General features: G+C 38.6%; 1 long non-coding RNA gene across 1 annotated transcript in view; it reads right to left on the bottom strand.

Moving 5' to 3' along the window:
- The window catches only part of LOC129638585 (uncharacterized), a 30,840-nt gene extending 6,779 nt beyond the window's left edge, over nt 1-24,061 (bottom strand). The window contains exons 1-2 of the long non-coding RNA XR_008707923.1: nt 23,531-24,061; nt 14,288-14,346 (exon numbers count right to left, since the gene is read on the bottom strand). This is a non-coding gene — a long non-coding RNA (uncharacterized LOC129638585). The remainder of the gene's footprint in view (nt 1-14,287; nt 14,347-23,530) is intronic.
- Nucleotides 24,062-26,181: the final 2,120 nt, after the last annotated feature.

Below are 26,181 nucleotides of genomic sequence, written 5' to 3'. Positions count from 1 at the left end.
CACACACACACACACACACTCAAAAAGTAAGTAACATAAAAAGCTCACAGCTCTAGCACACATTAACCATGAATTTCCTAGAGCACTTTTTCCATGGAATTTAAAATGACCATGCACCAAAATAGTATCAAGAAAGGTAGTATTTCATGATGTTTATGTGAATGTTCTCTGGAACTAAAATGCCTGAGTTTGAATACCGGCCTCACTGTTTACAAGCTATGACACTTTCAGCACTGATTTGGTCTCAGTCTGTGTTTCAATTTGTAAGATTATGCTTATGTTAGTCAATGCTTAGACTTACTGGGCACGTTCTATGTTCTTCACTCTTAAGCACTTTAACATATGCTAACCCATTTAATTCTCACAGTAAGCTCAAAAAATAGATATTGTGAAAGATATCACCCCTGGGTATGGGGCGTATTAGAATTAACTTAAGTAAAGGCCATAGAATAGCCCCTGGCATGGAGAAAGCACTCAATAAATGTTAGTGACCATTATGATGGTAAATGTAGGGCTGTGCTCATGTCCAGTGCTCTGGGTGACACAAAGAGTATAACACAATGTTTAACCCCCAAGAAGATTATCGAGGGAAAAGGACATTTACTGGAAAAGAGCAGAATCAAGATCACAGATATTTCCTTAGGCAGCATATGATTAAGTGGCATGTGTTAAGGCTAGGTCCAGAGAATATAAACTTCTTCTAGAAGAGAGGGGTCACAAAATCTGTTTCAAAGAATGAACAGGGGATGTGAATCAAGAGAAAAGTGGGAATGGGCAGCTACCAAAGAATGGAATAGTTGGCACAAAGGCTGAGAAAAAGGAATGGCCAAGGCTGGTCTCTGCCAAGGAATGAAACATTAGAACTCTGGTAGAAGAACCAGGCTTCCAGGAAGTGAACAAGGCAAAGCTGGACAGGGAAGCCGACACAATCATATGGGTGGCCTTGATGTACTGCATGAATCTGTGAATATCCATCCCTCTAGGGAGTGTTATTATTGATTCAGTGAATAAAATGATGATTTGTCATAATGAAGAGTCTGTATTTCAGTAAGAACAAATTCAATGCTAAACTTCCATCTGAGGAAGGAAACAATGGAATGCCCTCAAGCCTTCACTGACTCAATGCCACTAAGCCATCCCGCCAGACTTGACTCATACAAAATGCCTCCCCAGACTTTCATAAATTCCTGGAATGTCTACTATCATTTGTCACATGGAGACACAGTACCTCTAATTGTTAGGCAACTACCAAGTGTAGAAATTGTGGCTATTCGAGGAAAAAAACAGGGTCCCTGGCTGGGCAGGGACCATTATTTACAGCAGGAAAAGACAGTCTTGTTTATTGAGCACCTAGTGCACTCCTGGCATTATACTAAGTGCTCTCCCATGTGTGCATTTAATCCTAATTGGCACCACGGGCCTGATCAACCCCTTTGGCTTTTCTGCTGATTTGAACTGTTGGTGCTGAAGAAACACACAACTTCTCATTTTGTTCATCTGTCTACACTTATGGACACACAAATTGAACCATACAGCTCACAGCTCTTGTCCCACACCAACACAGAGGACAGTACCAGACTCATTAAACCCCCAGGATCTGAAATGAGATGTGTGTTGGACATGAAGGTGAGAGATGCCAAGCTGCCATCCAGGTGGAAAGCCTTGTCCTTGTGGGTGTTTACATACATGGACAATGGCAATAAAATACTACACCCAGGGAACATTTCATATAGCTACAAACACCTGCAGGTACATTTATTACTTCATTTAACACTCACAATAACTGTGTGAGGTAAATACTGTTACAAACTACATTTTATACATGAAAGAATTGCTCCTCTCTCAAGCTAACACATTTCACTTGGACCCAATCTTTCCCCTTGTGAGTTTTGACATGTTACTGATTTCTCTTTGCACCTCCATCCTAGCCCTTTGGGTGCTGAAAGTCAAATTATAGAAAGAAGTCTTCTGCTGTATCAATATTTTTATGTTTAATAAACACTCATCCTCTGCTTAATCTGGGTTATTCAAATAACATGTATAGTAACTACCTTCAAAACATTAGGAATGTGATCTAATTTTGCACCCCAGCCTATAAATCTACAAATATTCATTTGATTCTGTCTCCTACCTACAGGGACATTACTTGTTAATCTAAGTTCAGATGGTGACTAGAACAGTTTCAAGAAGTATAAAGTTCTCGACAGACATAAAGATTAACCTGCTGGAAGACTCACCAAAGAGAAAAACTTCTTTCTCCTGGGTGCATTTAATTTGTTTTCCTTCAGATCTATATGGGTTTCCCTGATAGCCCAGTTGGTAGAGAATCCACCTGCAATTCAGGAGACCCTGGTTCGATTCCTGGGTTTGGAAGATCCACTGGAGAAGAGAAAGGTTACCCTCTCCAGTATTCTCAGGCTTTCCTTGTGGCTCAGCTATGAAAGAATCTGCCTGTAATGCAGAAGACCTGGGTTTGATCCCTGGGTTGGAAAGATCCCCTGAAGAAGGGAACAGCTACCCACTCCAGTATTCTGGTCTGGAGAATTCCTTGGACTGTATAGTCCATGGGGTTGCAAAGAGTTGGTTATGACTGTGTGATTTTCACCTTCAGATTGATGTTGACCTCAGGGAAATAATGCTACCTTTTTTTGATCTTTATACTTCCACTCTGTCAAAGGACACTTTCTCTACTCTCCTTTATCTGGCTCTGTCTGCTTCTCTGCTACTTGATGATAATTAGACCTACTGAAGAGATAGCTTTTGGTGCCCTTTGGTTCTATTACAATGGGCAGCCATGGAAAACGGAAAGGCCAGGGGAGCGTGGCAGTGGGACAAATACAGATGAATGTGTGGGCTGCTGCACACCAGGGCTCAGAAACCTGGTGGGCAAAGGAAGGGCTTGAAGATGAAGTCTCCCAAGACAGACTCTCCTGCTACTCAGTGTCCTTGAAGATTCAGAGCAGCAGCCATGCAAAAGCCAGAGCAGGCTCAACAGGATAAAACATTCAAGAATCTCAAGTTTAGCAAGAAGGGGCATTCATTCCCAAGGTGGATGTACACTTGGGCTGCTGTCACTTTTGAAAGTTGTTGTTAATGGAAGACAATTTGACTTCCCTTTCTAAATTCACAAGCTATAATTAGGTATATGTGGACAAAGTACTTGCATAGAATGTTAAAAAGTAATGATTCACCATGTTTCTTCATCAAGAAATAGTCCTTTGTATTTTGATGGATCCTCTGTATTAAAGCAACAAGCTGTCAGGATGCCAACTACCTTTCTTTGTGGCTTATCAATATGTTATGAGAGAGACACCGTTAAAAATAGCAGTGAAGTCAACAGAAGCTTGGGGATTAGAACTAACTCCATGCCCTCCATCATTTGTTTTCCTTCCTCAGAGACAGCTCTGCGGAGGCTTAAACATTTCATTCAGAGACTTTTACGATATGAAAGATTGGAACTCTTTGTACTGCTTCTAAAATAAATTCTAGGTGTTAAGTTGCTTTAAATGAGTTGAAAAGTGTTTAGGATTCCAAGTTCAGTAAGCTGCTGCCCATTTTCAAGATATTAAAACTGAAGTTTGGGTTGTTTAAGGAGCCTCCCATATAAGAGTAGGGGAAAGGATAAATTGGGAGAGTGGGACTGACATATACATGCTACTATATATAAAATAGATAATTAATAAGGACCTACTGCATAGCACAGAGAATTCCACTCAGTACTCTGTAACTGCCTATATGGGGAAAGACTTTGAAAAAGAATAGATATATGTATATGTGTTAATATAACTGAATTGCTTTGCTGCACACCTGAAACTAACTAAACATTGTATAACAGTTTCACTTTGCTGTACACCTGAAATTAATACAACATTGTAAATCAACCATACTCCAATATAAAATAAAAGGTTTTAAAAAAGAAAGAAGCTTCTCCTAATGAGAAGCTTCTCATCCTAACACAGCTATGATGAACGTCAGGAGTCTCATTGAAACCTTTTTCCAAATTCCAAAGCACATGTCCCTCTCACCAAAGAACTCTGTAGAAAAATAAGACTTTGTTTTTAAGGTACAAGAAAAAAAACACTAAGATATAATAAAAACATATCTACTCTCCATGGGCATAACCTCTGAGAAAGGACCACAAGCAATGTCTACTATTATTTTGCACTTCAAGAAAAATACAGACATATTTTCCTCTAAACTATGTCCAAAGAGACAGAGCCTGAGCCCAAGCTTTCTTTGCTCCTTTCTGCTTTATGACCCCATGAGTCTATCACCTAATACTTTGCAAACTAAAAGTCCACAGTAGTTTCTGATATCTCCATTTGTGCCTGAAAGTGAGACAGAAAGTATGAGCATAAAATCGCTTGCCTGTTACATGCAGTTAATATTAATGTTGCATAATGAAGTAGGATATGTTGATCCTATTTTGATTGAGGAGCTTTAAGGAGTGAAATATGATGTGCTCAAGCAGCATTGGTGAAACTATTTTTCTCCTAAATGTCACATAGTTAAGAGCCCATTGAGACATACTCATTTATAGAAACCTCCTTCTCCCATGCCTTAAATCCAAGTCAAATATGAATGGCATAATGGTTTAATGAACCAACATTCCTCTCAAGTTATAGCTAACAAAGAGTAAGAGAGACAAGAATATTTCCTGTAACTATCTGCTTCTTCAATAACCCTATCTCCATAGTATGTCCCCTAGTCACCTCCATTAGATGGCATGAGTTTGTAGCTGAACTTACTTCACTCTTTATTCACTTCCTTTCATCTATTGAGAGGATACCTTTTGCCTTTCAAAGTTCAGCTCTCAGTCTTGAAACAAGGCTGCTCACCTTTTTACCAAGTGAATTCTTACCAAGTGAAAGTCAGAGAGGATCACTTTCAAAGTGAGACTGACAGAATTCAGATTATCACAGAACACAGAACTACAAACTTACAGGAAAGCAAACAGGTGCTCCACTGAGATCTCAAGCATGGCTGGGAGTGCTTGGGAAGACAAGTGAGGAGGGCCCTACGAACAAGCTTTGAAGAAATTCACTTTAAGAGAATTATGAAAAGAATGCTGCATAAAATGAGGAGATTATCCTAGCACTGAAGAAGGGGAATAGGAGCATGCTTATAAAAAATATTTACTCCAGGAAATGAGATCACACTGTAGTCACCATCTAACACCTTTCATCAAAAGCAAACAAACCTTATAGGAAAATAAAATACCAGCACGTGGTCTTAAACAATACTAGCACTAATAAAGAATTACTGCAGAAACTGCATCCCTGAAGCTTCTCAACTGATATTCCCATAGAAGACACCAGAACAATTATAACAAAAGTAATATGCAAAAATATCCATGAAGACAGCCTTCTTGAATGAAGTAAGACTTCAGCTTTAAAAATTGAAAGGGCAAAATTAGAGAATATAGATGAACACCTATACATGCCCTGACTAAATTTCTGAAATTTAAGCATAATTCATCTTTCAATCATCTAGTCAGAAAAACAAAAACAACTCAAAACAGATTCCTTACAAAAGAGAAACAAATGTTGGTTCCAGGCTCATTAGAGCTTGATAATATATGCATTTATACACATGCATATATATTAAACCATATTTCCCTATAACAACAAAAATATATTAAACATATATTCTTAAAATCCTCAATAAAATACTAGTGACATGAATACATCAAATACTATAGGTATAAAGTTATTCAGTAATTTCAGGAGGCATAGCAACCACTTCAACTCTTAAACCTCTATTACCTCCAACCTCAGTATACTTTTAAGAGAAAACAAAGCCTCATCCCACTTTGATCTACTTCCTTAATCAACATTTGCATGATCCAGACACGCGCAATTAGTATTCACTTCTCATTGTACAATAAGTACTTGATTTTTCAATTGTATATCCCACTGCCTTTCCTGGGCTCTGCTGGTGGCTCAGATGGTAAAGAACCTGCCTGCCAATACAGGAGATCTGGGTTCCATCCCTGGGTCAGGAAGATTCCCTGGAGAAGGAAATGGCAACCCACTCCAGTGTTCTTGCCTGGAGAATTCCATGGACAGAGGAACATAGCAGTCTACAGTCCATGGGGTTGCAAAGAGTCGGACATGACTGAGGGCTCTCCACTACTGATTACCATTTTCTCTCTATTAACTCTTTGCTAACAATTATAGATGCAAATTTTTTCCATTCTAAAAACATACCACTCACAGACTAGTTAAGAAAAGCTTCTTCCAACCCAATTTCCTTTTTCCTTAGCCATTTCATTTTTTCACTCCTTCACTTCTAAACTTCTCGAAATTGTGGTCTGCATTGGCTACTTCCATCTCCCCATATTTCCCATCTCACAATTTGAGTTTGTTTTTTTTTTTTTTAACCAAGATTAGCGGCTTTCTTATTATTAAAACCAGTGAGCACTCACAGCCTTATCTTACTCAGTCCCTCAGCCATGGTCTGATTGAATGCAACTGGCTTCTAGAAATACTTTAGTCTCCTGTTGTCCACAACACACTGTTTATTTTCTTCCAACCTATCTGGGAACTAACTCTCAATCTTTATTGCCAGATTCACTGCTCTGATCTATTCCTTAAATGCTAAGTCTGTGTCAAGTTTCTTACGTAGGCCCCTTTTATCACTTTACACTGTCCAAACATGATCTCACCCATTCCCCTGGTTTAAATGATAACATAAATGTTAAGGATTCCTAAACAAATCCAACAACACACATTTATATGCACATCCCACAGGTTTCTCAAATACTATTAATACTACTTTACACTCACTAGCCCTTTGCATATTATCCTGTATGTATAGCTTTCCTCTTCATTTACTACTTTTTCCAAATGTGAATCAATGCACACATTTTATTAAGTATCCAGATATGTTTCCCTTAATATGCAGACACCTTACCATGTCACTAAATAATATATGGCACACTTTTACAATGCATTACTAAATACATGATGCTGAAGCTCCAATAGTTTGGCCAACTGATACAAAAAGCTGACTCGTTGGAAAGACCCTGATGCTGGGAAAGATTGAAGGCAGGAGGAGTAGGGGGTGACAGAGGATTTTGAGATGGCTGGATGGCATCATGGACTCAATGGACATGAGTTTGAGCAAACTGCAAGAGATCGTGGAGGAGCCTGGTGTACTTCTGTCAATGGGATTGCAAAGAGTCAGACACAATTTAACAACTGAACAATAAGAATATGCAACAGAGATAGCATATAATATGTAAAGCCTAAAGTATTAGCTTTGTATTCCTTTACATAGAAGTTTGCAGACCCCAGCCCTATGGCCATGAAGACAATCTTTTGTGTCACCATTGTACCAGTAGAACTTACTTTGGTGATAGAAATTTCTATAATCCGTGCTGTCTCATATGATAGACACCAGCCATACGTGGCTATTGAGTACCTGAAATGTGCTTAATGGGTTTGAGGAACTGAGTTTTTTTTTTTTTTTTCTAGTTTTATTTACTGATAATTTCTAATTTAATTGATTTAAAATGTCAAATACCTACAATTTCAATACAGTTTGTATCTTATATTTAAAAACAAAGAATATTGAGAGCTGAATCATTTCAATGAGATAAACAACAAAGACTCAACATCTCTTAATATTATCCAGAAACAGATTTTAAAATACACAGTGGAACACTAAGTGGCAAACAAAACTATAATACATCCAAAGGTTAAACTCCTTTGAAAAACAGCTGCTGTGCAATTCTCAAGAATGGGATTTCCATGTTTCGTTAATACATCTAAAATATGTCCACTGCCTACTACAAATCCTGATGATCCTCAGAAAGCTGGTCTGAATCAAGAACTGAGTTTTTGGTATTATTTAATCCACTTAAATTGCAAGATGTGTATTGTGGTTACTATAATGAACAATGTAGTCTTAATGTTTTTATCTAAGTTTTAACACTGTATCTTTCAGAACTGTCTTAAATCCAACTAGATGTCTGTACATGTTGTCAAATCAAATTTCATTTTCTCATAGGAATTAAAAAAAAAAAATTCCTAACCTTTTTCCTGGGCTTCCCTGGTGGTCCAGTGGTAAAAAATCCACCTGTCAATGCAGGAGACATGGGTTTGATCTCTAGATCAGGAAGATCCCCTGAAGGAGAACATGGAAACCCACTCCAGTATTCTTGCCTGGGAAACCTCATGGACAGAGGAGCTGACGGGCTACAGTCCATGGAGTTGCAAAGAGTTGGATACAACCGAGCAACTGAAAAATAAGAATAGTCATTTTCCCATGGTGATACAAATAGAATAATATACAGGTAGCAGAGTGGGGTTGGTAAGATCCCCTGGAGGAGGGCATGGAAACCACTCCATTATTCTTGCCTGGAGAATCCCCATGGACAGAGGAGCCTGACGGGCTATAGAGTCAATGGGATCGCAAAGAGCTGGACGCGACTGAGTGACTAAACACAGCACACAGCAGAGTGGGGAAGATGTACGTGACTTCTAGAGGCCAGAGTCAACCTCAGAAAATTCTGTGACTTTTTTTATATCATTTTCATGACACTTATGCACTAGGATTAGTTCTTACTTCTAAGTAACTTATTCCTAATACTAATACAATTATTATCCATATTTTCCATATGGGGAACTGTGGCACAAAGTTTATGTCCAAGGGCATAGAGACAGTAGGTATCACAACCAAGACTTGTACCCAGGCCATTTTGGTGGCAGAGCTCATGCTGTTAAACCACTGACACAGCAAGTGTGGCTTTTTTCTATCTTATTGCACTAGCTCAGACCACTAATCACTGCATTAGTAAACTGGTAGTGGTTACACTCTTTGTCTTATCCCTGATTTTAAAGTGATAATATTTTAGTATGGTATCTGATTCATTTTTGTTAATAAATTTTATCAAGTAAAGGAGTTCCCTATTTCTTGTTTGCAAAATTTTATCATGAATTATGTAATTCATGAAATAGAAATTTTAATCAAAAATTTTTGATTTTCTGCATATACTGAAATCATCACATAACTTTTTTACCTTTAATCTCTTAGTATGATGAATCATTTTTCTAATGTTGAATTAAGTTTGCATTCCTGGAATAAACACAATCATGATGTTCTATGTATATAAATGTATATAAGCTGTATGTTATCTATATGTCATATATGGTATTTATATGGTGAGAGAGAATATGGAGCTGGTTTGCAATTTTTAAGAGTATTTTAGTAGCAATTTTCAGGACCAAGACTAGCATGCAGTTTTCCTTTCTTCTACTATCTTTATCTGGTTTTTCCATCAGGTACATATGCCTAATTCAATCAGTTAAAGAATACCCTTTTTCATTCTCTTGGCAGTCACTATCTCAGGTCTGTCAGTCTTTGGAGGCAACTTACTATGTTCCCTCTGGCTGGTTTTAACTCCATTTCTTTGTTTCAGTATTCCATAGTTTATATATCAATGTGCTTAGGTGTAAGTTTAATCTTATTTGTTCTTTTTGGGATCAGTTTGAGAGTTTCTTTCACAAACTACGGAAAATACTTAACTATAAACTTATTGAAAATTTCCTCTCTTCCCATCTTCCTATTGTATCCCTCTAGTATTTCGACTAGATATGTTAATCCTTCTAAGTTTGTCATGCATTATTCTCAACATAGATTTTGTATTTTCCATCTCTGTTTCTCTGTACTGAATTCTGAGTAATTTCTGATGTATAGTCAAGTTTATGAATTCTCTTCAGCAATGTTTAACATTTTTTAAAACCATACACCAAGGTTTTTTAATTTTTAGAAGATCATTTTTACCCTTTTTTTTTCAAATTTCACTAACAAAATTAGTCAATTGGATAATTTATTTTTCTTAGCCAAATTTTCAATACCCTCTATTTCTCTAAACATGTTAAATATGCTCATTGTATATTGTTTTTTTCTGATAATTCCAGTGTTCACAGTCTTGGTAGTTTGGTTTCATTTTAGGACTTGATTGTTTCTGTTGATACTGAAGAGTTTTTTGTTTTTTGTTTTTTGTTTTTTTTTTATCTTTTAAGAGTTTTGACTATGAGTTCAATATTGGGTATGTAAACGTGCAGAAGAAACAATTATTCAATATTAGGAATCAAGTTGAAGCAATTTCCCTTTTGATAGGTCAAATGAGATAAAATATATGGTTATCTTGATAGATGCTAAAAGATATCTTGTAACATTTGTCACCAATTCCAGATTTCTTTTAAGAAAAGAGTAAACTAAAAGTAGCATGTATCCCTAAATGCTGTGTATCTTAAAATATGATATACTGGTGCTATCTGCGCTAAAATCTTCAAAATATTGTTTCAAAAGGTTTATTTATTCCACAGATTTCGAGAAATAGGCCTTCCAGGATGGTGGGAAACTAGAAAGAGGTACTTATTAGGGACTTAGGGGCACAGACTACTTTACTCCCTGGGGGAAAATGTGACCTCACTGATACCGAGTTTGGACCAAGATCTAAGAAAGCCTAACACAAACCTCTCCTTAGAAACGCTAAACAAAGAGATGTGTACATTTTCCTTCAGTAGTGATGTGAGTCCTAAACAGAAAAGAACTGTAAAATAATATTAGGCTTTGCTCTTCTGGGAAATCTGAACCTTTTGCAGACAGTGTCATCAGTTAGGTGCTGCTCCTTTGGAGACTGAGGGATGCTACACTGTTATATGTTATAGGATTTTGTGTCCTTGGCTAAATGAACCTGGAAATTACAGTAAGCTGTGAGTTGTATATGCTGGTCTTTTCCAATTAATCAACAGAATTTCTGAAAGCATGTGACAGGACACTCATGCCAGGGGCTGACAGATTGAGTTAAAAAAAAAAAAAGTATGACCAAAATGTTTGGAAAATAGTATGCATTTAAACACATCCTCTTCTTGGAAAATTACAACACAGTAGATAATTAAAGGCCCCATAAATTCCAACCATAAGGATAACTTCTTGGTTCAGATAAAGGGTTAGCAACCTTTTTTTCTGTAAGGACCAGATATAAACATTTTAGACTTAGCAGGTCAAATGGTCTCTGTTGCATCTACTCAACCCTGCATTTGAAGTACAAAGCAACCACAGAAAATACCTGAACAAATGCCATGGCTCTGTTTCAACAGAAGTTTATAAAGAGAGACAGAGGGCTGGGTATGACCCATGTGCCATAGCTTAGGCAAATGACCATATCCTACACATATCTGATCACAAAAATTTTATTCACTCAAATCTCAATCCATAACCTATGTGCTTTAAAGTAATAGGCAAATTGAAATGATAAATAAATCCTACTTGAAAAGCAAGCAGGACTTCCCTGGTGGCTCAGGTGTTATTGCGGGAGACCTGGGTTGGATCCCTGGGTTGGGAAGATCCCCTGGAGGCGGGCATGGCAACCCATTCCAGTATTCTTGCCTAGAAAATTCCATTGTCAGAGGAGCCATGCGAGCTACAGTCCATGGAGCTGCAAACAGCTGAACATGACTGAGTGACTAAGTACACACATTTGAAAGGCAAAGAATGTTTAAAACTTTTTATAAGCTTTCTATAGGATTTATGAAGGATACAGTTATCTAAAAAATATTAGGGTAATAGAATAGTGATAGGATTTTAAAATTTGTATTGTTTTCCATTTCCTTATACATGGACTTTTAATACTCATTTCTCACTCAACCTGTCTTTAATGATATGTCTGTCTTGTGATTATGTTATAGAAAATCAATTTGAAGTTATGATATCCAGAGTTGGGACTAAAATATAACAGAATATTAGAATCACAATTGCAAATTTACTAGCTTTTAAGTTGTATGACTCTTTGTACATGTGCTCAGTTGTGTCCGATTCTTTGAGACCCCATGGACTATAGCCCGCCAGGCTCCTCTGTCCATGAGATTCTCCAGGCAAGAGTACTGGAGTGGGTTGCCATTTCCTTCTCCATTTAAATTGTATACATGTTATGATTTTCTTGTCTTAAAAGTCTTAGTGAGGTATTATGTTTCCATGAACCGAAAAGCCAACTCTGTGGTAGACAAGTTTGATAAATGCTGACTATAGGACCACTAACTTAAGTATGTGGTGTCTGCAAACCTTACCTCATAACTGCTATGACTTTTGATCATTTTATTTGGAACTTTAGTATTTATATTATTAAGCAACTCAATCAATGGAAGATAAAAGTACTATAAACAAATAGATCTCTTTCTACTTTCTCAATTTAATAATTTTTTCCTCCTTCTGCTTGGTTGATGTGACCTAAATGTATAATTTGTCCTTCATTTTTTAATGTTAACAGTATCTTAAGGCAAGGCATTCCTAGAGATTTAAGGAAAGTAAAATATTTATATGAAAGAGTATAAAGTTCACTTTTAGCTTAATCACTGTGTGAACCTTAACAAAATCACTTTACTTCTTTGACCAACAGTTTCCTCATCTGTAAAATAGGATAATTAAACCCTTCTCATGAGGTGATTTCTAATGCTACCTCATCATACATATGTGAACACCTGAGTATAGCTCCTGACGAAGAGCATATGCTTGAGAATGGATAGCTGCATTTGAAGATGTGAGCACTTCTTAAATTTTCCTCGCCAGGACTCTTTTACAGTCTAAATGTGTTTAGAAGGCATGTTTTATGCTTTAGAAGACTCGCTTAAGGGGATCAACACAGGAATCAAAGTCCATTGCATTCGCATTTCAAAATAAGATATTGTGAAGATTCCCCACACGGTTTAGGAAGAATCTTCCCCAGAGAGAAATGTGCTAATAGAGTCCTAAATAGTATAGTGATTGCCAGACAGCATTATTCATCCTCATGACAACTCCAGAGCAAACAGCCTGGGGAAGGCCACAGTCACATTACTAACAGTGGTTCAGACTTGCTTATTTTAAAAGCATTCAATCAGCCAAAGCTCCCTTTCCACTAACGATTTCCAATCACAAACCTCTCTTGGTTGACAGCAATGGATTTCTCATTACAATGTGCTATCATTACAGGTTGGCCTTCCCCATGGCTTTACTTCAGGTTAGAAATACCTCACCTCTATTTCACTGACCTGCAAAGATCAGAAAATAAACCTATTTCCAGTCTACACAGAACATGTTATGATTTATCAGAAGACTATGTGCTATTTATTAAAAGGTGAGTTTGTCCCCAACTCACTTTTTATTATAAATAGATGTTATCATGCTTGCATGAGTGCATTCAAAGTCTTATTCAATTTTTTTGAAGAGCTAGAACCTTTGAATTGGTTTCCCAGACTGTTTTAGGCAATCGCCACCTAGTAAAAGCAAAGCTATTTGAATATCTCCATTATGGAATCTGGTTTGCTGTCTATAGGCCTCTATACATAGCACTTTCAATTAGGACACCTGGCCTATTCTTTAAATGTCCCCACAGGACATAATCTAATTTTAAACTCCAATCTTCATTAGTGCAGTATAGCCTCAACCCTTAATCTCCAGCCTAATTTAATTCTGTTCATCTCCTCTTTGTCTGACCTCTATAAAACTAACTTACAAGGGTCTTCACACTCTTGTACATATCTTGCCTGGATGAATAGCATCGAGGATTCCAGTAAGCAGATAGAAGATGGCTGGATTATGGACTATATTTCCAAAAATTCACAGACTTCCAAGCCTCTGGCCCTTGGGTCACAATTTCTCTACCTAGATCCACCTTCCTTCCTTCCACTGGGAAACTTCAGTTTACTGTTCCACTGAGAGTGATCTACTACAGCAATTGTCTTTGTAGGTTTTCTTTTATGCCTCACTAGGTGAGAAAGCCTTCAAGGGCTGAGACCTATCTTTTTATTCTCTTTGCATATGAGGAATGAGGGGGCAGTACTGTGCTGGTTGCCTTCATCCTCCACTTAAGCGAACACTACAGACCACTTCAATGATGCTTGAAACACTTGACCTTTAATCTTGGGTTCCAGGCTCCCTAAGTCTTCTTTATTTAACTGTTCTCTCTCCATTGCCCTTGGTAATTTCACTGACTGATGGGTTTTGAGTTAGATCCAAGTTCAAAGTCCAGGTGTGTCCTTTACTAGCCCTGTCACCATAAAGAACACACTTCTTAGCTCCTTTTCTTTTCACTGACCATCAACATATGATTCTTTGCACACTTGCCTGATACAGCAATTGTAACTTCCTCAAAATCATGGATATATTTAGTCCCCCACACCTAGCTTCATACATGTTACAGGTAGGCAATCAGGAAATACTAAATAAGTGAATCCTCTCAATATGCCATTCATTCATTCACTCAATTTGTATTTGAGGACACTTTTCTTTTACTTACGTTATAGCATTTTGAAGTGGGGCAGTCCTGGATTCAGAATCTATTGATAACTTTGTCACCTGAAAGTGAAAGTCACTCAGTCATGTCTGCTTCTTTGCAACCCCATGGACTATAGCTTGCCAAGCTCCTCTGTCCATGTGGATTCTCCAGGCAAGACTACTGGAGTGGGTTGCCATGCCCTCTTCCAGGGGATCTTCCCAACCCAGGGATCAAACCCAGGTCTCTCTCATTGCAGGCAGATTCTTTACCATTTGAGCCACCAGGGAAGCCCACCTTAGTCACCTCTTACTATGCAATTTCATACTACATTTTTTACATGTCCAACTTTCCACTCAATTATAAACTCTTAAGGGGAGACAGTATATATTGTTCATCTTTAAGTTATTCCTCTTTAAAGGTTATCATGGGGACTCACAAGTCTGACTCCCATAAAAGGGTGCTTAATGAAAAGTAAGTGCAAAATCAGAGTAACAAGTGCCAAATACTTTATATAAATGAGGTGTTTTCATGATTACTGTGTTGGGTCCTCTCATTAGAACCCTTTCTGTGGCAGCACTTCCATGGGTTACAGCATGATCTTGATAAATGAGGAAGATATGACTTTTGAGTTTCCCCTCTGCTGCTTTCTATATGTGTTACACCTTCAAATCCCTGACAGTTATCAGCCTTGACACTATTGCTATAAGGTAACAGTTATGTTAGGTAGGCGGTGAGGAGATACCCCTCGTCTAAGGTAAGGAGCAATGGCTGAGCTTTGTTGGAGAAGCTGTGAAGAGATACCCCACGTCCAAGGTAAGAGAAACTCAAGTAAGACGGTAGGTGTTGCAAGAGGGCATCAGAGGGCAAACACACTGAAACCATACTCACAGAAAACTAGTCAATCTAATCACACTAGGACCACAGCCTGGTCTAACTCAATGAAACTAAGCCATGCCCGTGGGGCAACCCAAGACGGGCGGATCATGGTGGAGAGATCTGACAGAATGTGGTCCACTGGAGAAGGGAATGGCAAACCACTTCAGTATTCTTGCCTTGAGAACCCCATGAACAGTATGAAAAGGCAAAAGGATAGGATACTGAAAGAGAAACTCCCCAGGTCAGTAGGTGCCCAATATGCTACTGGAGATCAGTGGAGAAATAACTCCAGAAAGAATGAAGGGATGGAAACAAAGAAAAAACAATACCCAGCTGTGGATGTGACTGGTAATAGAAGCAAGGTCCAATGCTGTAAAGAGCAATATTGCATAGGGACCTGGAATTTCAGGTCCATGAATCAAGGCAAATTGGAAGTGGTCAAACAAGAGATGGCAAGAGTGAATGTCGACATTCTAGGAATCAGTGAACTGAAATGGACTGGAATGGGTGAATTTAACTCAGATGACCATTATATCTACTACTGCGGGCAGGAATCCCTCAGAAGAAATGGAGTGGCCATCATGGTCAACAAGAGAGTCCGAAATTCAGTACTTGGATGCAATCTCAAAAACGACAGTATGATCTCTGTTCGTTTCCAAGGCAAACCATTCAATATCAGGGTAATCCAAGTCTATGTCCCAACCAGTAATGCTGAAGAAGCTGAAGTTGAACAGTTCTATGAAGACCTACAAGACCTTTTAGAACTAACACCCAAAAAAGATGTCCTTTTCATTATAGGGGACTGGAATGCAAAAGTAGGAAGTCAAGAAACACCTGGAGTAACAGGCAAATTTGGCCTTGTAATACAGAATGAAGCAGGGGAAAGGCTAATAGATTTTTGCCAAGAAAATACACTGGTCATAACAAACACCCTCTTCCAACAACACAAGAGAAGACTCTATACATGGACATCACCAGATGGTCAACACTGAAATCAGATTGATTATATTCTTTGCAGCCAAAGATGAAGAAGCTCTATACAGTCAGCAAAAACAAGACCAGGAGCTGACTGTGGCTGAGATCATGAACTCCTTATTGCCAAATTCAGACTTAAATTGAAGAAAGTAGGGAAAACCACTAGACCATTTAGGTATGACCTAAATCCAAACCCTTATGATTATACAGTGGAAGTGAGAAATAGATTTAAGGGCTTAGATCTGATAGACAGAGTGCCTGATGAGCTATGGAATGAGGTTCGTGACATTGTACAGGAGACAGGGATCAATACCATTCCCATAGAAAAGAAAAGCAAAAAAGCAAAATGGCTGTCTGGGGAGGCCTTACAAATAGCTGCGAAAAGAAGAGAAGCAAAAAGCAAAGGAGAAAAGGAAAGATATAAACATCTGAATGCAGAGTTCCAAAGAATAGCAAGAAGAGATAAAGCCTTCTTCAGCGATCAATGCAAAGAAGTAGAGGAAAACAACAGAATGGGAAAGACTAGGGATCTCTTCAAGAAAAGCAGAAATACCAAAGGAATATTTCATGCAAAGATGAGCTCGATAAAGGACAGAAATGGTATGGACCTAACAAAAGCAGAAGATATTAAGAAGAGATGGCAAGAATACACAGAAGAACTGTACAAAAAAGATCTTCACGACAAAGATAATCACGATGGTGTGATCACTGACATAGAGCCAGACATCCTGGAATGTGAAGTCAATCAGGCCTTAGAAAGCATCACTACGAACAAAGCTAGTGGAGATGATGGAATTCCAGTTGAGCTATTCCAAATCCTGAAAGATGATGCTGTGAAAGTGCTGCACTCAATATGCCAGGAAATTTGGAAAACTCAGCAGTGGCCACAGGACTGGAAAAGGTCAGTTTTCATTCCAATCCCAAAGAAAGGCAGTGCCAAAGAATGCTCTAACTACTGCACAATTGCACTCATCTCACACGCTAGTAAAGTAATGCTCAAAATTCTCCAAGCCAGGCTTCAGCAATATGTGAACCGTGAACTTCCTGATGTTCAAGCTGGTTTTAGAAAAGGCTGAGGAACCCGAGATCAAATTGCCAACATCCGCTGGATCATGGAAAAATCAAGAGAGTTCCAGAAAAGCATCTCTTTCTGCTTTACTGACTATGCCAAAGCCTTTGACTGTGTGGATCACAATAAACTGTGGAAAATTCTGAAAGAGATGGGAATACCAGACCACCTCACCTGCCTCTTGAGAAATTTGTATGCAGGTCAGGAAGCAACAGTTAGAACTGGACATGGAACAACAGACTGGTTGGAAATAGGAAAAGGAGTTCATCAAGGCTGTATATTGTTACCCTGTTTATTTAACTTATATGCAGAGTACATCATGAGAAAGTTGGACTGGAAGAAACACAAGCTGGAATCAAGATTGCTGGGAGAAATATCAATAACCTCAGATATGCAGATGACACCACCCTTATGGCAGAAAGTGAAGAGGAACTCAAAAGCCTCTTGATGAAAATGAAAGAGGAGAGTGAAAAAGTTGGCTTAAAGCTCAACATTCAGAAAACGAAGATCATGGCATCCGGTCCCACTACTTCATGGGAAATAGATGGGGAAACAGTGGAAACAGTGTCAGACTTTATTTTTCTGGGCTCCAAAATCACTACAGATGGTGACTGCAGCCATGAAATTAAAAGACGCTGACTCCTTGGAAGGAAAGTTATGACCAACCTAGATAGCATATTCAAAAACAGAGACATTACTTTGCCAACAAAGGTCCAGCTAGTCAAGGCTATGGTTTTTCCAGTGGTCATGTATGGATGTGAGAGTTGGACTGTGAAGAAAGCTGGGCGCCGAAGAATTGATGCTTTTGAACTGTGGTGTTGGAGAAGACTCTTGAGAGTCCCTTGGACTGCAAGGGATCCAACCAGTCCATTCTGAAGGAGATCAGCCCTGGGATTTCTTTGGAAGGAATGATGCTAAAACTGAAACTCCAGTACTTTGGCCACCTCATGCGAAGAGTTGACTCTTTGGAAAAAACTCTGATGCTGGGAGGGATTGAGGGCAGGAGGAGAAGGGGACGACAGAGGATGAGATGGCTGGATGGCATCACTGACTTGATGGACATGAGTCTGGGTGAACTCTGGGAGTTGGTGATGTATAGGGATGCCTGGCGTGCTGCAATTCATGGGGTCACAAAGAGTCAGACAGGACTGAGCGACTGATCTGATCTGATGTTAAGTAGTGGCCTGGCACATGGGGGATGCTCAGTTAATGTTTGTTATCTTTCTTCTCTGTTTTGGTTTAAAAGGTGTAGCAATGGGTCCCATGTGTGTTAGAGAGATCACTAATAAGCTTTTAACCAATTGGAAATGACGTGATTTCATATTATGATCCCTTTTGATTGCAGAAGAGAGAATTTTTTTAAGTGGAAAAGAGTACTGCTATTAAGATGACTTCATTTCAGTAATCCATTTTAATCTGACTTGTCAAATATCATATTTATTATTCTAAGAGACTAACTTACCATACCCAATTAACATTTTCTTTTAAAATGATGAGACTGTAATAAAGAAGAATGAAATAATACTATTTGTAAAAATATGGATGAACCTAGAGATTATCATCCTAAGTGAAATAAGTCAGACATAGAACAAAATGCCATACAATACCACTTATATATGGAATCTGAAAAACAATGCAAATAAATTTATATACAAAGCAGCAACAGACACAGAAAACAGACCTGTGGTTGTCAAGGGGGAGGGATGGACTGGGAGTTTGGGATTAGCAGATGCAAACTAATAGAATGGATATACAACAAGGTCCTTACTGCATAACATAGGAACTATATTCAACATCCTGTGATAAACTATAATGGAAAAGAACATTAAAAATGTATGCATATGTATAACTGAATCACTTTGCTGTACAGGAGAAATTAACACAACATTGTAAGTTGACTATATTTCAATAAAATTTTAGAAAATATGTTCTGACTGTAGAATTTTAAGCTCTGAATCCCACGCTGAAAAACTTGATGAGTAACAGCTTTTGCTAGAATTAAATATATCAGTACCCCTTAAATAAATAAAAAAAAAAAAAACTTTTTCACACAAAACAGTGGCAATGGATGATAAAAGATGGATTATACTCAAGACCTATGGGTTAGGAAATCTGTAAAGACTGCCACAGTCATGGAAAATACTATAAATTGCAAGGGATGCAAAACTTCTATGAAAATCAAACACTCCAGAGCCCTATTTAAAAGTTGGAGTGTGCTTATCAGTCTTAAATTCACAGTGAAGAGAACCTGATAGTCTGCGATATTCTAAAATCTACAACAGTCATATGTGTGTTTAGGGGGACAAAATTTATCTTAAAACAACTCCTAAATTCTCACTAATATTCTTATATATCTCAAGTTCCACCTGAAATGAAATACAGACAAGCTCAAAATTTTCCTGTATAACTTCAGCTTATGTAAAAAATTAGGAAAGTATTATGACTCACACTGTTTTAAAAAATCAGTATCATTCAAAATTTAACCAAGAATGTTAATTATGTCTCTATATAAATATGTTCATGGTTTCTTTTTTCCAGTTTCTAAAGTGATTTTTAACCATTTCCATACAGAGCAGAAATCTGACTCTCCCCCAAAGCTGTAAGGAATAATCAGAGGATGTTATATATCCTTTATCAGCTTGAAATTCCTACCTGCTACAGCTTCAGGCAAACAATAGGCTATTTGCTTAGCATGTCTGAGCAATTGGCATTTCAATCAGATAATTAGAGGGAGCAGGGGAATTGGCACATTTGCAGAATCAGTCACACCTATGGGGAGTCAGATGCCTTTTAAACCCTTGCTTCTGTAGTTGGTCAAATCAGCCTGGAGTCCAGGGAAGCAGGTATGAAAGCACCAGAAACTCAGGCCACTGCAATGCTTCTTTTACTTACAAGTTTTACCTTCCACTTTGTAGGCACCACAAGTGAGTATCATACTATAGAACAAATGAATTACTGAAAAGGTGTGTGAAATGTATGGATGGGTCTTCACCTGCTAAACTCTATTTTAAATGTGCAAGGCAGGTTGATGTTATAAAGGAACCCCATTAAAACCTTCTTTAAGAAGAAAATGTCTGTCAATGAAAGAACTACACATTCTCTGACTTCGTGATTCTTAACCTTTCTGGGTCATTAGACCACTTTGAGACTACATGGAAAGTTATGGAACTTACTGCATGAAAGAAAAATCAAGGCAGATGAGAAACTTTACATACCATTTTAGGAACTTCAAAGACTCCTCCTCACAGTCTTAGACTTTAGAAAGAATTTCTTCTATAATTAGAGGTATTAAAACTCAAGGTAGTAAGTGAAGCAAAAGTAACTTCCCAGGATATATACTATAAGATTGAAAATACTTTGGAGTCTGTGGCTTTGGCTATACCAATTGATTGATTCATTCACTCATATATTCAACAATTCTTATTTCATATGTACCATGTACCAGGGCCTGTTTTTAGGTGCTGGGAAGCAATGAATAAGAAATAGAAATCCAGCTCTCGTGAAGTTTATATAATGAAATGTGATTCAAGCTGCCTACAGTGTATGTACCAAGGTGGAAAAAAATACACCTTAAGAGGCAATACTGGAATAACTTTTAAGCTGTGGTTCTCTGTCTTGGATGTAGATGACAATCACCTGGGGCACTTAATCTCAAAAACTCAGCCACACTGCTGCCATATCACCTCCCTTCTCTTACACTTTGTGTAGAGTTGTACACTCAGCAACACACAGTATACTGTTTGCAATTTATGTGCATGTGTGTGTACTTATGCCCACGTGAATATGGGTGGGGGGGGTGTCGAGCACTGCAAAGAAAGGGTCTGAGGTACACCCAGGCATATACAGAATATAGAGGTGGGAGGGTAAGGAAATGATTCAAGAATAGGACAATCTAGTGAAAAAAAGTATCTCAGAGTCAGAGGCGACCATGAGAACCTGAAGCCCCTGGGGGGAAAATGTGGAAGGCTTCCAGGGGTCATTGAATTCTCAGAGTGTGTATCTGGAAGGTTAGGGAGGCCTCTGGGTCCACACTTTGGAATAAAACCGTGCTATCTGTACCAGGTGTGATTACCACACAGTGTAACACTTTTCACGTCAAGACAGAAGTGGCTGCCTGAGTGAGGTGACATAGTGGGCATCAAAAGGTTCTTATCCATTTTCTTTGTAGATTAAAAAAAAAAAAGACCAAAACGTCTAAAAGGCATGCCACAGCACAGGAGACATACCGAGTTCCACTGTATCTTTCAGCCATGTAAATCATTTGGGGTTGTGCTCCTGAAGCCTGCAAGTAATTATTCAAACTAAACCTGGAAGCATAGAAAACTAAAAAGTTTACATTCAGGAAGGTCCATGAATGAGTTCTTTTTGATCCATCTTTCTAACCAGGTGAAAACCGCACTTTCTAGCTCAAATTATATTCAGAGCCAGGAAGCTGTGGTAGAATTCAGTTTCCTTTATAGCATACTTCTAGAACTGTAGCATGCTTGCCTAGGTGCCAGGTTTATTGGTGACTATGCTGGACTTGATAAAGGGACCTATTTTTATCTCCTCAAGTCCAATTAGTATAGCTGATTAAAAGGAAGAAAGAAAGGAAGGGGAGAGGGAGAGGAAAGGAAAAAGAAAGATCAATATGGTATAACTTCTTCCTTCAAGTGAAGCTCTACATTTCATCACCAAGTGTTCATAAATTTTAAAATTTATATATTTATCTATTAAATTATTTGGTGGTGGGGGGAGGGGGCAGAAGTGCTTCCCAGGTGGCTCAGCAGTAAAGAACCTGCCTGCCAATGCAGGAGATGTGGGTTCAATTTCTGGGCTGGGAAGATCCTTTGGAGAAGGAAATACCACTGCAATATTCTTGCCTGGAAAATCCCATGGACAGAGGAGCCTAGCGGGCTATAACTCATGGGGTCGCAAGAGAGTCAGACACAACTTAGCAAGTGAGCAGACACAGTATATGTGTTAAATTATTTATATTCGACGTGAAGATTATTCAGTCCAGCACTACTGACATTTTACACCAGGAAATTTTTGGTTGTGGGGATGCGGTCCTGTGTGCTGCAGGATGTCCAACAGCCCATGTGATCCCTACCCACTAGAAGCCTGTAGCATCCTGCCCACCAATTATGACAACCACAAATGTCTCCATATATTTCCAATTGTGGGAGCAGGGGGGTGGGAGCTGCCCCACATTGAAAACCACAGGTGTTTACTTTCATGAAGAATTCAACAACTTGCAAATACACATACAGTAAAATACAAATAAAATATAAGCATCATCATCTCCAAGGAAACAGATGAATAAAAATCCAAAACCAGTGGAAGAGGAACTGAGGTATGAAGAGATTAAGGACTAAAAAGACTGATTCTGTTGAACCTCAAGTATTTTTTCTGAGCTTTCTGGTTGCCAAAGGAGCAGGGAGGGCAGCAGAAAGTCAGAGAGACCAGCCTACTGCACATGCATAAACTGAACTCTTCCAAACCTGTCTGCTCATAAACATATCACACATACAAACACACACCTGCTACTTCTCAGTAATAACCATCATCTGTGTCTACCCAACTACTCAAAACTCTAAAACTTAAGGATTATCCTCTAAGGTTCCCCTTTCTCCTACCTAAGAGCTCCACCTACCCGCCCCACACTGAACCTGTTATTAGCAAATCTTGTCAATTATAAGACAAATATATATCTGAAATCCAACTTTGGATCTGTCTCCGTTGTCATCTCCCTTGGACCAAGATTTCATCATTTCCTGCCTGGTCTATACCAAGAGCCTCCTAATTTGTCTCTTTGTTTCCATTTTGTACCCCTTCAATCACTTCTCAGAGGAATCTTCTTGAATGTAAACCAAATCATATGACTTTCCTGCTGAAACATCCCAAAGCTTGGCAGTGCACTGAGAATGAATCAAAACTCCAACATCCAGCTCCTACCTGTTTTTCCAAAATTTTCTAACCATCTCACCCATTGCCACCAACCAACCACACTCCATTTCTTTCAGTTCCCACCACACAGACTCTTCCCCAGCATCAGGTACCACAATTATTATTTCAAACTTACTAATAAGGGTATCGTTTTGTGATTTCTCAGCTACATAGTACACATACACCAAAGCATTAATATGACTTGTTACAGGAATTTAACACTAGGGAAATGTGGGAGTAGAGTAAGTTCTTCCTGTCTGATTTAGGAACGTGATATTTACCAGGAAGGCAGGAAGGGAAGATGGAGGTAAAGCAAAGAAGGCAAGAAAAAGACAAAACCTACAAATGGAAGCGGCAGCCCATGAGTCTGAGTGGGAACCCACAAAGGCAGATGGGGTGGTTGGAGTTCCCGTTACCTCCAAGCTCCATACAGTGAGTGTTTGGAAGGAAAAGGCGCTCTTTGTGAAGATCTGCTCTCACCCCAGGAGCTAGCAGTGAAAGGAGCAGGATCCAGGGGAAGCTGGGGCAGCCTCAGGCCCCACCTCTCCCACTGCCCTGAATCCTCAAGGTAACCAGCAAATGGATGAATGAAAAGGCCTGTGAATTACAAGAGCACGTGCCTCCACTTCTCGCAGGGGAAAACACCTCCCTTGCTGCTCCTGGTCTTCAAGCCACCAAAATTCCTATTCCAACTGAGCAAAAACGTCCAGGGAAGGGAATTCTGTGACAAAGGAGTGTGGCCTAGCCAGGTTGCCACATTACAGTGCCTCCACATCCTGGTAGCAAACAGAAATGCTTTTATTGATTTTTTTATTTATTTTAATTGGGGGCTAATTACTTTACAATATTGCATTGGCTTTGCCATACATCAACATGAAGCCACCAAGGGTGCACACGTGTTCACCATCCTGAACCCCCCCTCCCACCTGCCTTCCCATACCATCCCTCTGGGTCATCCCAGTGCACCAGCCCCAAGCATCCTGCATCAGACATCAAACCTGGACTGGCGATTCATTTCATATATGATATTATACATGTTTCAATGACATTCTCCCAAATCATCCCACCCTCGCCCTCTCCCACAGAGTCCAAAAGACTGTTCTATACATCTGTGCCTCTTTTGCTGTCTCGCATACAGGGTTATCGTTACCATCATTCTAAATTTCATATATATGCGTTAATATACTGCATTGGTGTTTTTCTTTCTGGTTTACTTCACTCTGTATAATAGGCTCCAGTTTCATCCACCTCATTAGAACTGATTCAAATGTATTATTTTTAATGGCTGAGTAATACTCTATTGTGTATATGTACCACAGCTTTCTTATCCATTCGTCTGCTGATAGACATCTAGGTTGCTTCCATGTCCTGGCTATTATAAACAGTGCTGCAATGAACATTAACACACATGTCGCTTTCAATTCTGGTTTCCTCGGTGTGTATGCCCAGAAGTGGGATTTCTAGGTCATACGGCAGTTCTATTTCCAGTTTCTAAGGAATTTCCACATTGTTCTCCATAGTGGCTGGACTAGTTTGCATTCCCACCAACAGTGTAAAACGGTTCCCTTTTCTCCACACCCTCTCCAGCATTTATTGCTTGTAGACTTTTGGATAGCAGTCATTCTGACTGGTGTGAAATGGTACCTCATTGTGGTTTTGATTTGCATTTCTCTGATAATGAGTGATGTTGAGCATCTTTTCATGTGTTTGTTAGCCATCTGTATGTCTTCTTTGGAGAAATGTCTGTTTAGATCTTTGGCCCATTTTTTGATTGGGTCATTTATTTTTCTGGAATTGAGCTGCAGGAGTTGCTTGGATATTTTTGAGATTAATTCTTTGTCAGTTGCTTCATGTGTTATTATATTCTCCCATTCTGAAGGCGGTCTTTTCACCTTGCTTATAGTTTCTTTTGTTGTGCAGAAGCTTTTAATTTTAATTAGGTCCCATTTGTTTATTTTTTCTTTTATTTCCAATATTCTGGGAGGTGGGTCATAGAGGATCCTGCTGTGATTTATGTCAGAGAGTGTTTTGCCTATGTTCTCCTCAAGGAGTTTTATAGTTTCTAGTCTTACATTTAGATCTTTAATCCATTTTTAGTTTATTTTTGTGTATGGTGTTAGAAAGTGTTCTAGTTTCATTCTTTTATAAGTGCTTGACCAGTTTTCCCAGCACCACTTGTTAAAGACATTGCCTTTTATCCATTGTATATTCTTGCCTCCTTTGTCAAAGATAAGGTGTTCATAGGCGGTGGATTTATCTGTGGGCTTTCTATTTTGTTCCATTGATCTATATTACTGTCTTTGTGCCAGTACCATACTGTCTTGATGATTGTGGCTTTGTAGTAGAACCTGAAGTCAGGCAAGTTGATTCCTCCTGTTCCATTCTTCTTTCTCAAGATTGCTTTGGCTATTCGAGGTTTTTTGTATTTTTATACAAATTGTGAAATTATTTGTTCTGGCTCTCTGAAAAATACCATTGGTAGCTTCTTAGGGATTGCAATGAATCTATAGATTACTTTGAGTGGTATACTCATTTTCACTATATTGATTCTTCCGATCCATGAACATGGTATATTTCCCCACCTATAAGTGTCCTCTTTGATTTCTTTCACCAGTGTTTTACAGTTTTCTATATATAGGTCTTTAGTTTTGTTAGGTAGATATATTCCTAAGTATTTTATTCTTTTCGTTGCAATGGTGAATGGGATTGTTTCCTTAATTTCTCTTTCTGTTTTCTCATTATTAGTGTATAGGAATGCAAGGGATTTCTGGGTGTTGATTTTACATCCTGCAACTTTACTATATTCGTTGATTAGCTCTAGTAATTTTCTGGTGGAGTCTTTAGGGTTTTCTATGTAGAGGATCATGTCATCTGCAAACAGTGAGAGTTTTCCTTCTTCTTTTCCAATTTGGATTCCTTTTGTTTCTTTTTATGCTCTGATGGCTGTGACCAAAACTTCCAAAAATATGTTGAACAGTAGTGGTAAAAGTGGGCACCCTTGTCTTGTTCCTGACTTTAGGGGAAATGCTTTCAATTTTTCACCATTGAGGATAAAGTTTGCTGTGAG

The sequence above is a fragment of the Bubalus kerabau genome, chromosome X (genome assembly GCF_029407905.1).
Source record: "Bubalus kerabau isolate K-KA32 ecotype Philippines breed swamp buffalo chromosome X, PCC_UOA_SB_1v2, whole genome shotgun sequence".
Classification (NCBI taxonomy): domain Eukaryota; kingdom Metazoa; phylum Chordata; class Mammalia; order Artiodactyla; family Bovidae; genus Bubalus; species Bubalus kerabau.
Note: the sequence above shows the minus strand (reverse complement) of the source record. Positions and strands in the feature narration are given on the sequence as shown.